This window comes from Curcuma longa, chromosome 8 (assembly GCF_044706935.1).
Source record: "Curcuma longa cultivar G26 ecotype Majalengka, Jawa Barat chromosome 8, ITB_CL_G26_1.1, whole genome shotgun sequence".
In the NCBI taxonomy this organism is placed as follows: Eukaryota; Viridiplantae; Streptophyta; class Magnoliopsida; order Zingiberales; family Zingiberaceae; genus Curcuma; species Curcuma longa.
The window spans coordinates 2,625,480-2,636,251 of NC_133868.1; the positions used below are offsets into that span (position 1 = coordinate 2,625,480).

Sequence of the window (10,772 nt, forward strand, 5' to 3'; positions counted from 1 at the left end):
ACTTTTTCAATTTAGATCTCCCCCTAAATCTGACACTTCCTTAGGACTCTCTGTCACGCCCCGGGAGATGGCTGACCGAAAATTTCGACAGCATCTCCCCTGTAACAATTGCAATTCCCTGTATACATATATATACAAAGAAGGCCTACAATGCCACAAATAAGCCTACACGGCTACAATCCATAAACATAACAAAACTAAATCACAAGTACTAAAACTGAAATAATAACCACAACTATTATTCTATAGCATGCATACCACAAACCGAAACATATATATGTAAATCCATAAGACAGATCAAGTTCTGAAACATATCTATCGATAACATAATAAAACCAAAACCAAAGAGACGACATCATCTCGATAGGGGACTAGCAGCGCAGCTCCAGACTGACATCAACCTGAAAAGAATGTAATCAACGGGGTGAGTTCAAAGAACCCAGCGGATATCCAATAGACATGTATAGTAAACTATCCCTAGCAGTAATGATCATATCAGTACAGTCTCCTGAAAGGATAGTAAGAAATGCAAAATCGAAAGAATGGAAGAACTGTACATACCAGAATCTCCTACCAAAATGCATCAGGTCTCCTGTATGTGCATGTCAAACAAATGCAACAACCAAAATGCAGCAAGCATAAATGCAATCCATGCAGTATGCACATGATGCAATGACATGGTCACCCCTGACGCCAGTCAGCCACCGTCACCACGATGGTGAGGACGAGTGGGTAGGGCTGTGACAACTGTGCACTCTGCCATCACTGCTCCTGAGTGACCGAGTGGACAGGATGCTGTCGGAGTACACCTATCCTCCTGCCCCAAGTCATATGGGGGAGCAAAGCTCTCATCTCCTCGTGTCACGATGCGAAGGAGGGATCCCTGTATGCTACCACGCTGCGGAACCACTACCCGTGAGCGGCCGAGCGGAGCATGACAGAGCAACTGCACACACCCTCCTGATGTACCACTAACCCATGAGTGGCAGTGCGTGCAGATCATGTAACTGACGACGGGCTCAACTACAAAGGAGCCGACGATCGCCAGCATGCAATCATGCAAGGATGGTGCATGTCGCTAATGCATACAAGGTATCTCTAGTGGATAGACAATGCCCAATAAAGAACGGTATATCACTACTTTGATGCACCTATATACGCTACGCATGGCAAGTATCAATATGCTAAGGAGCTAAACAGGTATCAGGTAAGAATGATATACAACAAATATGAGCAAGTAGTGATATACCAAGGCATATATAAAAGCATAACCAGAATTACTACTAGCTATAGCAACACTATACATGCCAAATAACTTATCTAAAAAGATAAGATAAGATACCCGCCTTTCGAAACTGGTTCGTGTCCGAAAATAACCTCCGTCCAAAATCCGGTTCAATGTCCTGTAAATAGGATAAATAACAATCCTAAGTATAACGATACATATATATATTTTCCTATTAGATAAAAATCCTAACTGATTTTTAAAGCTAGTTCTCTAGCTACCCTCAGCTTCCTTTAAGTTCCTAAATGATTGGCATTGCCCATCCTTATAAGCTTTAGGAGCGAGCACCTAATAAATGATGCCTTGCCATGCATCACACAAATAAATTATCCAGCTTTTATACCTTACATCCGCTCCTCCCATCCTGAAAGTGTTACTCTTTTGATAGGTATATATATGTGTGTCTTTTAGTGGTGGCAGAATTAGTGAGGCTTTTACCCACATTATATAGTTAACTCCTGAACAACCACTGACTCTGAAATCTACGTTGTAGTTAACTTGCTATCATGGTATTAGACTATAGTCTTAATGATCAAGTGAAATCAATTGTTGCAGGAAAGCATGAATCCAGTTTTCTGCCTAACATAGAAATTCTTAATGGCATCTTCACGTTTTGAAATCATGATTTTTCAATATGCCTACTGGTCATCTCAATACCATGTGTCACATTGGCCATAGTAAGTCCCACTCGCCTTTATCACTGCACGTTGCAAATAATTTTAGATTCAGATTTTTATGGTGAGGGACTCATTCGATACCAGTTGGATTTCTATGTGAAACATCCTAATAAAGCATTTTTTCCAAATTCATAACAATAGCATCTAAATAGTTGGTTGGGCAGCACCAACTATTGAAAACAAAACAAACAGCCTTTAAACCATAATAGATCTAACAAGTCCTAGCAAAGCTTACCTCAAATCGAAAAATCCTATATCCAGAACCAGCTTAGGCTCTTCCACCGCTGTCAACACCACCAAACTCCTCAACAGCCGATATCTAAAACCATTCCACAGATTCAACCAATTTAACATCACCGGCATCTTCTTACGAATCCAACCAGCGATCAAATCCCAAATAGAAAACCCAAAACCTTACCTTGGTTGGAAGCCCTAAGACTTGCCCACCGACGAAGGAAGGCGATGGCTCGCTGGGCTGTGAACGGCGACGCGGCGACTGAGGGTTGTGGCTAGGGCACGGAGGAGAGGCGGCGGCAAGCGGTGGCGTCGACTGTGCAGAGGGGAAAAAAAATCGCGCTTGGCTTCCTTAGCTGCAGGCGACAAAGCGAAGGAGGAGAGGAGAGGGTTTCGTTTCCACGAGGAGAGGAAAAGCTTCTTCGGCTTGGCGGAAGAAGGAGAAGAAGAAAACGGAAGAGGATGCTTCGTCGGTTTCACGCGGAGAGAAGGAGAAACGCTCGTGCGTTTTTGGGCGGAAGAAGAAGCGCCGCAGACGGAGGGTTATCAATTCCTAATGGGTTTCGGGTTTTAAACCCGTTAACAATAAATTTTTTTTTTAAATTACCGTATTTTACATTCTCCCCCACTAATAAAAATTTGGTCCCCAAATTTCGGCATTTACTATCAGCAATTATGAAAATATAAATGCTGAACGTAACAACACGCATACCTCAAATGAAGAGGTGAGGGTATCGAGCTCGAATCGTGTCCTCGAGCCCCCAGGTAGTCTCCTCATAACTAAACAACTAAAAATTAATCAACCCATGTTTATATGCAATATAGTTACCTCAACAATCTCCAACTGAACATTGACCAGGAGACAGAACTAAATGGTAAGCTCTAAAATCAATGTTAGCATTACCACATCAGTAAGTAAAACAACATTTATCCCGACACCAGTGATCAAGAATTTAGTGTGAGCCCTATATTAAACACAAGGAAGATTGACGGTACCTTAATTTAATAAACCTCAAACTACTCAAGTTGATTCTTATAGTCCTTCCCATCAATCAACACAAGAATCAGCACAAATCAATTACAGTCTGACAAATAAATTCCAAACCACAGTAAAATCAACACTGCTATCTTTTGTAAGTTGTGCATCCTCACCTAACCCCATCTTCGCCTTAGCTTTATTTAATCGATCACCAAACCAACCCTACCACTGCAGATCCTTGCTTGGCAATAATGCAACATAATTTAGTTAGAATGGATCCTTTACCCTTAATGAAGATTTCTTTTTCACATTGCATTTAACAATTTACTTTATCCTTAAGCACCAGGCTTCAACATATAACTTTCCAAATTCTAGAAAACTTTCTACTGCACATGTTAAAGTACAGGAACCACATGTTTAAATGATATAGCTTTGCCCATATCTACAATCCAACAATTTCTTGGGCCCAATATTTCATTAGCATCAAAATCCTAACACATAGACCTTGCTATGTACAAGAATAAATTAAATTAAATAGCAGATAAAGGTTACGGACCAGTCAGTTTCTTCTGAAATAGCAGATAAACCTCATACTACATTAATTAATCCAACTCTACTTAAGAGTAGAGTAGCATTGCGTGAATAGAGGGCACACAAATTGAAGCCTATTCTAACTTTAGTTAAGACCCCAACATAACTCTACTTCAGACTAAACACTGATCCAACCTCAAACTGCTATGTAAAACACAATCCGGATCAAAGCGCATGAGAGTCCCCTACAATAAGTTTGAACTCCTGACATTTTGAACAAATAGGGGTCATATGTGGTTCAACTAACCTAGACTGCTATTCAGTCAAAATCCACTGTTTGCTTTCTGTAACAAGATCCAACATCAGACCTTATTAGTCATATGTCCCACTATAAGATACCTAAAATGGAGGCATTAATATATCAGCAGTGCATTATCCAAAACACAAAGCACGAGTTCCAACTCCAGAAGAAAATACAAATAGTATATATACACCATCACATGACACAAGTGGCAGGTTCCACCATTGGCACCAACTTCAGGAACAAAGGATACATAATGGCCTCAACGGCACATCTTATTCTAGATGGTAATGCAGAGAAGAGCAGTATACCAAGCCATAGAGGTGATGATCATTGAAACCACTTTGTTCAATAATTAAGATCAATGACATAGAAGGCTGTAACTAGAATTGATTCTTATGATGATTGGATTTCAAAATTCCTCCTATAATAGTGCTAGAGGTTTTTTTTTTTTAATGAACATATTGTAACACTTATATATCTATCTTTAAAGTGTTCTCCTTTAGAAAGATGATTGTACATCTTGACCTTTCACCAAATCATTGTGTATGAGGATTTAACTTCAAAGGTATTTGGCAATAAGAAACCATTGAGGGAAGACACTAATAAGGTTTATTTCAGTTCAAAATCACTTAATAGAATAGGTCCTTCAATTGGAGCTTAATTTCCTTTTAAACTTATTACCTAGGAGTAAGCTTAATAAATATTTCAATTACCCCATAATATTTATCGGTAATTCTATTTCTATTCAGGTTTAAGGAGATGAGAGCTATTTGGACCTGGACTACAAACCAAATCCTATTCACACCTCATAGACCACCCAACCAATGGCCTTCATCGCAAATTGCGCAGACAGAAATAGATCTCCAATATATAGCTTTCTGAAATTTAACCTTGTCTCTGACAAACAGAAAAGACTATTTAGGCTGTTCCTTTTGAGGTTATATGAGCTTAGTTAAGTGATTAGGTGTCAAAAAGAGAAGACAATGCAATGGCCATCATCAACACCAGTTGAAGATGAGTTGCATGAAGATTGGCTCAAACTGAAGCTACTCTTGTTCTATGAAGTTCTAAAGATTATTCAGACAAGGATTTAATCACCCAATACCAATGAGCTGTCCTGTTCTGATTGGGATGCAGCACAAAGGCAGCACATGGCACATGAACATGCATACCTGAACTAGGAAATCAGGGATTCAATACAGAATTCCAGCAATTCAGTTCAGGTAATCAGATTCAATATATTCAATTCCAGACTTTAGTTTCATGGAATTGCAAGTTTCCGAGTCCAACATCATGTTCAAGTTCTAACTTCAGCTCTCTTTTAATCAATCTGAATTTCTGCACTTCTCAATCACTTGTTAATTCAAGATTCCAGCTCAATCATTTTCAGAACTCAGACATCAGTTCCAAGCTAAATTTCTAAGAGGTTGCAAGCTAATTCACTGATTTCAGATTCAATAGGAGCCAGACTCTTCACTGATTATCTATCAAATTCAATTTTAACAATCCACTGCATTTCTGAAATCTAGAATCCTATTTCAGAGGTTCAAAATGGAGGCTGGATGCAGTAATCTATTGCTACAGATTTCAGTTACAGAATTGGGATTTCAAGATTACTTCAACTTACATCATTAATCGTTCAGCTTAAAAGAAAATACCAATCGGCACTGAACTAATAGAGACTTGAATTCCATTTATTCTTGGTCAGAAACAATAAGACAAATTGGCACATGAACTGGTTTCCTTTTCAGAAAAATGGTTTTCTGTTAATTCAGGTGCTGTGAATCCAAGTTGGAATTGCAAGGGTTTGGCAATAAAAGGAAGCCCTACATGATACTAGAAGTGTAAGCGCTTCACTTGAAGTTGTGGTTGGTCAAAGTTTGGCATTACACCTAGCTGCAACTTCTGCATTCGTTCCCAGGGTTCAGAATGCAAGTTCAGAATTCCAAAATCACAGAATCCCAGCAATGCAACTAAGTTTCAGTATTCTGAATTCAAAATGATTTTAGCTTGGATCATGAAGAATTAAGCTTACCTAGGAATCTTATTTAACACTGAATAAACAGGAGACTAATTTCATGTTGTTGCAGATCAAGAGACTAATTTCATGTTGTTGCAGATCAAGATTAGCATCGAAAATTAGCACAAAATAGTCCCTAGTTAACACACAATTCAGCTGACTGGTTGATCCCTAATTTCTGTTTTGCATGGCCTGATCAAATGCTTAGAAACAGATATATGCTAGCATATCATCCTTGTGCCTTGAAGCACATCTACAGGAATATATCATCCTTCACTGTTCTCACATAACTAGCATGTCCTATGTGTGTTATAAAGCAACAAAGTCATTAGGGATATTTCCTGGCCTCTTATGTTATATTTATCATTTATATTTTAAATCTCTGAGTTTCCATTAAACTTATTGTCCATCAATAACCTTACTAGTAAGTCAAAATTTCTACAATCAATTTAACACTTCTTCTGTTTCCATTCAAAATTTGTCAACAACCAAATAATTGGTGTTAAGGTACGAGTCTCATGGACTATATCAGTTGAATATGTCTTCATAATACCACTTCCTGATTCTACATCCAGCAAATTTATGTTCTCCCGAACTCTCTGAGATTGCCCCATAATTCCATAGCAAGAAGGTTTAGAACTCCTCTACCTTTTTATTGTGAAGCTTTAGCCCAGACCATCAGATTGAATCAAAATATGATGGAACCAAAATCTTGTAAAACTGAATCAGAATTCAATCCATGAGTACCCCATGTAATGAAGATCTCAGCTCACAATGAAGTATCAAATGACACCTTGATAATCCAAATCTTAAATTCACAATAATATTAGTAAGGAGTTGAATAGTGAATTAGCACCAAACAGAATTTTATGTTCAGAATTCCTGTACCAACTGCAAAGTTCACATTCCCTTTCTTCTCCTAATGACATATTGAAAAGATCCAATAATTACACAATGTAATTTTCCCTAGTGGATATCAGCTCACAGGCTTCAGTTAAATTTTCTATTTCATGTGCCTTTTTCATGGTATGACTTCAGTGTTCTCAAATCAAGACCTTATTGAAATCCTAAGTTGATAACTACACCAGTTATGCAACCATCAGAGACTCGAACATACTCTTACGTGGTTGTCCTGTACCACGTCTCCGTGCAAGAGCATGTCTTCCCCGAGTCATCACTGTTAAAATTATTACCAAGTTTTATGAAAGGTACAAAATTGTTAAAATAGACATTTTACCTATTGTCGTCTGGAGAAGTCCTGTCGCCGCTAGTCCCAAACATGACCTTGTCGTAAAAACGACTCCGATACAAAAATCCGAAAAACACCGAAAGACTCGAAAACCTAGCTCTGATACCAAATAAATTGTCACGCCCCGGGAGATGGCTGACCGAAAATTTCGACAGCATCTCCCCTGTAACAATTGCAATTCCCTGTATACATATATGACAAAAAGGCCTACAAGGCCACAAATAAGCCTACACGGCTACAATCCATAAACATAACAAAACTAAATCACAAGTACTAAAACTGAAATAATAACCACAACTATTATTCTATAGCATGCATACCACAAACCGAAACATATATATGAAAATCCATAAGACAGATCAAGTTCTGAAACATATCTATCGATAACATAATAAAACCAAAACCAAAGAGACGACATCATCTCGATAGGGGACTAGCAGCGCAGCTCCAGACTGACATCAACCTGAAAAGAATGAAATCAACGGGGTGAGTTCAAAGAACCCAGCGGATATCCAATAGACATGTATAGTAAACTATCCCTAGCAGTAATGATCATAACAGTACAGTCTCCTGAAAGGATAGTAAGAAATGCAAAACTGAAAGAATGGAAGAGCTGTACATACCAGAATCTCCTACCAAAATGCATCAGGTATCCTGTATGTGCATGTCAAACAAATGCAACAACCAAAATGCAGCAAGCATAAATGCAATCCATGCAGTATGCACATGATGCAATGACATGGTCACCCCTGACGCCAGTCAGCCACCGTCACCACGATGGTGAGGTCGAGTGGGTAGGGCTGTGACAACTGTGCACTCTGCCATCACTGCTCCTGAGTGACCGAGTGGACAGGATGCTGTCGGAGTACACCTATCCTCCTGCCCCAAGTCATATGGGGGAGCAAAGCTCTCATCTCCTCGTGTCACGATGCGAAGGAGGGATCCCTGTATGCTACCACGCTGCGGAACCACTACCCCTGAGCGGCCGAGCGGAGCATGACAGAGCAACTGCACACACCCTCCTGATGTACCACTAACCCATGAGTGGCAGTGTGTGCAGATCATGTAACTGACGACGGGCTCAACTACAAAGGAGCCGACGATCGCCAGCATGCAATCATGCAAGGATGGTGCATGTCGCTAATGCATACAAGGTATATCTAGTGGATAGACAATGCCCAATAAAGAACGGTATATCACTACTTTGATGCACCTATATACGCTACGCATGGCAAGTATCAATATGCTAAGGAACTAAACAGGTATCAGGTAAAAATGATATACAACAAATATAAGCAAGTAGTGATATACCAAGGCATATATAAAAGCATAACCAGAATTACTACTAGCTATAGCAAAACTATACATGTCAAATAACTTATCTAAAAAGATAAGATAAGATACCCGCCTTTCGAAACTGGTTCGTGTCCGAAAATAACCTCCGTCCAAAATCCGGTTCAATGTCCTGTAAATAGGATAAATAACATTTCTAAGTATAACGATACATATATATATTTTCCTATTAGATAAAAATCCTAACTGATTTTTAAAGCTAGTTCTCTAGCTACCCTCAGCTTCCTTTAAGTTCCTAAATGATTGGCATTGCCCATCCTTATAAGCTTTAGGAGCGAGCACCTAATAAATGATGCCTTGCCATGCATCACACAAATAAATTATCCAGCTTTTATACCTTACATCCGCTCCTCCCATCCTGAAAGTGTTACTCTTTTGATAGGTACATATATGTGTGTCTTTTAGTGGTGGCAGAATTAGTGAGGCTTTTACCCACATTATATAGTTAACTCCTGAACAACCACTGACTCTGAAATCTACGTTGTAGTTAACTTGCTATCATGGTATTAGACTATAGTCTTAATGATCAAGTGAAATCAATTGTTGCAGGAAAGCATGAATCCAGTTTTCTGCCTAACATAGAAATTCTTAATGGCATCTTCACGTTTTGAAATCATGATTTTTCAATATGCCTACTGGTCATCTCAATACCATGTGTCACATTGGCCATAGTAAGTCCCACTCGCCTTTATCACTGCACGTTGCAAATAATTTTAGATTCAGATTTTTATGGTGAGGGACTCATTCGATACCAGTTGGATTTCTATGTGAAACATCCTAATAAAGCATTTTTTCCAAATTCATAACAATAGCATCTAAATAGTTGGTTGGGCAGCACCAACTATTGAAAACAAAACAAACAGCCTTTAAACCATAATAGATCTAACAAGTCCTAGCAAAGCTTACCTCAAATCGAAAAATCCTATATCCAGAACCAGCTTAGGCTCTTCCACCGCTGTCAACACCACCAAACTCCTCAACAGCCGATATCTAAAACCATTCCACAGATTCAACCAATTTAACATCACCGGCATCTTATTACGAAACCAACCAGCGATCAAACCCCAAATAGAAAACCCAAAACCTTACCTTGTTTTGAAACCCTAAGACTTGCCCACCGACGAAGGAAGGCGATGGCTCGCTGGGCTGTGAACGGCGACGCGGCGACTGAGGGTTGTGGCTAGGGCACGGAGGAGAGGCGGCGGCAAGCGGTGGCGTCGACTGTGCAGAGGGGAAAAAATCGCGCTTGGCTTCCTTAGCTGCAGGCGACAAAGCGAAGGAGGAGAGGAGAGGGTTTCGTTTCCACGAGGAGAGGAAAAGCTTCTTCGGCTTGGCAGAAGAAGGAGGAGAAGAAAACGGAAGAGGATGCTTCGTCGGTTTCACGCGGAGAGAAGGAGAAACGCTCGTGCATTTTTGGGCGGAAGAAGAAGCGCCGCAGACGGAGGGTTATCAATTCCTAATGGGTTTCGGGTTTTAAACCCGTTAACAATAATTTTTTTTTTTTAAATTACCGTATTTTACATTGCCGCTGGCCTTAGCACAAGAGGAGAAGGTAGTTGCTTGCGGAAACAAAGGAGAGAAACTCCTTAAATTTAAAAAAGATTCTAATAAATTTTCTTATCCATATTTAGTTAGAAAAAATCTAATAAAATCTTTAAGAAGAATTTATTAGAAACAATCTAATAAACTTATCTTATCTAGATTTATTTAGAAATAAATCTTTTATAAGATTTTATTAGAAAGAATCTAACAACATTATCTTATCTATATTTATTTAGAAATAAATCTTTTTATAAGATTTTATTAGAACAAATCTAATAAAATCCAACGGATAAGATTTGTTATCTTTTTAATAAATTTCCATTATATTAATTTTGTTCTTATCTTTAACAAAATCTTTTAATTATATCTCGCTAATATTTAACGAGATTCCATAATTAATATTTTGTTAATTTAACAAAATTAATTTTTAAAATTCTATAATAAAATTTTGTACGAGAAGAGACAAAATTTCTTAGCGGAAATTCTTATAAAAAATTTCTTTCTTATCCGAATTTTTCCTGAAAAAATTCTAAATAAAATTCCAAAAATTTTCTTTTATAAATAGAATTTCCTATCCGAAATTTCTCACAGAATTCTT

The 10,772-nt window shown here is 38.5% G+C and overlaps 2 long non-coding RNA genes across 2 annotated transcripts; both read right to left on the minus strand.

The window, feature by feature from the left end:
* Nucleotides 1-217: 217 nt before the first annotated feature.
* Nucleotides 218-2,604, minus strand: LOC141832842 (uncharacterized). Its single transcript, XR_012602155.1, has 4 exons — nt 2,381-2,604; nt 2,198-2,281; nt 1,347-1,403; nt 218-401 (listed from the first exon to the last, which is right to left on the minus strand). It is a non-coding gene; the product is annotated as an uncharacterized LOC141832842 (long non-coding RNA).
* Nucleotides 2,605-7,530: 4,926 nt separating this feature from the next.
* On the minus strand, nt 7,531-9,624 carry LOC141832843 (uncharacterized). Its single transcript, XR_012602156.1, has 3 exons — nt 9,539-9,624; nt 8,688-8,744; nt 7,531-7,742 (listed from the first exon to the last, which is right to left on the minus strand). It is a non-coding gene; the product is annotated as an uncharacterized LOC141832843 (long non-coding RNA).
* Between the last annotated feature and the right edge of the window lie 1,148 nt (nt 9,625-10,772).